Consider the following 2407-nt stretch of genomic DNA (forward strand, 5'->3'; position numbering starts at 1 on the left):
GTTAATCATATGTGGTGTCTGACTTATAAACTTGTGTAGAACACGGGTCCTGCTGGTGATAGTAAAGCATCATCACTGTACTGCTCACACATGTTGCCTGCACGCTCCACGCACCGTCTAGAAACTTTTTGATCAACCCTCCACAGAACAGCACTGTTTCTATAAGCATCTGTGGATTTGTGTCGGCCCGTTAAAGCCGTTTATACTAATTATGTCTTCGCATGCACACTGTCGTTACTCTTGCAGTAGATGTCGAACACTCAGACCGGAGGTCGCGTTACATTTTGGATGCATTCTTCTGTGTCACTTCAAGTGTTTGCCGCCTTGTCCTGGATCGCTGAGTGGATCTTTCGTAGGTTCTGTCGGACTCTAACAAACTCCATCAACTGGGCTTCCCCTCGTACCTCTTCGCCTTGTTCTTTCTCCCTCTGAGAGAATAAGAGACGCATTGACACTTAATGGCATGTGTATAGATGGCAAAGTGGTACTTCAAGACATGAACATTCATAAAATGTAATGTCAATAAAATGAATTCTCTTCTCATAGAATAGGCACTCTTCAGACATAACTTTAGTTTTTTAAGCTGACCATGCAGACACTTGTCTATCATGACTGTGGTTTTTTGGTGCAGCATGTCAGCTAAGTTAATTGTTTCTGAAGCTACAGTGTATTTTTTAAAAATGTATTATTCCTAAAACTGTGAAAATAGTAGCGTCTGAGATGTGCACATCTGTTTGTTAGTGACAGATGAAACAGTGCAGATGTTTAGTCACACTGAAGGGTCGTCCTGCACAATACAGGACTCGTGTCATTCTAGCTGCTCTGCTGCCCCTGAATTTAATAAATCGCCGCCACAATGAGAAACTATTTGAGGCCTTAGATTCATTTGACAGTGTTTCAGTATGGATGTGATGAAGATGCTGAGGACAGCTGTGCTAACTTTGACATTATGTGTGGCTCCATATTTAAACCAACACGTTGCATGGCAGCTATCCACGACTACACGACAGCAGCAGCTTGTAGTGGATGCCACATCGACTGTTTGTGCTCAGAAGGAAGATTTGCAACAGTCAGGTGAGAGGTTTGTAAATAAATAGTGAACAGTGGAGCTTTTCTTCTGCTTGGCACTGATGAAGCAAACTCGTGTTGAACTTTGTCTCTTCGTTGTGTGCTGCTGTGAGCTCAACTCATGCTTCTGTGTAGAGGATGTACCAGAACATGTCCAATACCATGTTATGTCTTGTTCCTCTGTAGCCTCAGAGCCTCACTCCTCCCTCAAGCTGTATTTTTAAAGTTTTGTATGATTCCTTAAGGAAACCAATTTAAGCAATTCCACGATGAAACGAAGCATCATCCCGATCGCCGAACCTCATACAAAAGGTTTTCTACAATTTATTACCTCAAGTTGTTTCTGCTGGCGTCTGAGCAGCACGTCCTCCAGAGGAGTCCTGCTCGGTCCCTCCCCATCCCGCTCGCTCTGGACTCTTTTCCTCCTCTCCAGCACCTGCTGAAGTTCTGACCTGCTGCTCAGTGCCAGACCCCTTTATCAATAAGTGAAGAAGAGATGGTGTTAGACGCGATGGAAAAGTTAAAGGACTTTTATAGACAGTATGAAAGGGTCTATCGTTCCTCAATTTGAAACATAAATGAAAAGTTATCTTCACCTACACCTACTGATTAAATCACAGCGTTGATATAGCGCCTCTTTGTCCCGACAGCTTCATCTCATTTTAACTGAGCAACGCAGTTACAGTCAGATTTTCGTTGTAACTATTACCAGACACCACAAAGCGGATCAGAACATTTATAGATGTCAGTACAGTCAACACAGGTGGTTGTGATCTGCATGACTCTCTGAAACATTTGCTGGGAGTTCTCGCTGCAGATCTTTTGTCTACCAGAATAATCTACCTAATAACGCTGATTTAAACCAATTTAGTGCAGTTGCTTTAATCTCAATGACATAAAAAATTATACAAATGCAGTTTGGTCCACAACCAGTTTTGTCAAGAACAACAAGTAGTTCAGTTCAACATGTTCATGGCTCCTTTAGGTTCTAAGTATCTGGAACTCCCAACTAGTCAGTCAGAACTGATGAAGCCTCTTGGATGAGAGGTGGAACGTCTTCAAGGAACTCAAGCAGTTGCTACGATTAATCTCCCAGAATAACCACGACCTGGATGACTGAGGATCTTCACAGACACCAACAATTAGGCTACTTAGCAAGAAATCATGAGTGGGTTAGTAGGTTAGTAACATAATCATACTCACCATACTGACTGTTTCTCTAAATCTGCCCATTTCTCATTTCTATCTACTAAAGGAACTGCAGATATTATAGTTTTCCAAGTGTTCTGTTGGCAGTTTGGAAAGATTTCTGTTCTCTGGTCCCACCGTGTCTCCCACT

Source organism: Stegastes partitus, unplaced genomic scaffold (genome assembly GCF_000690725.1).
Source record: "Stegastes partitus isolate 25-593 unplaced genomic scaffold, Stegastes_partitus-1.0.2 Scaffold2324, whole genome shotgun sequence".
Classification (NCBI taxonomy): Eukaryota; Metazoa; Chordata; class Actinopteri; family Pomacentridae; genus Stegastes; species Stegastes partitus.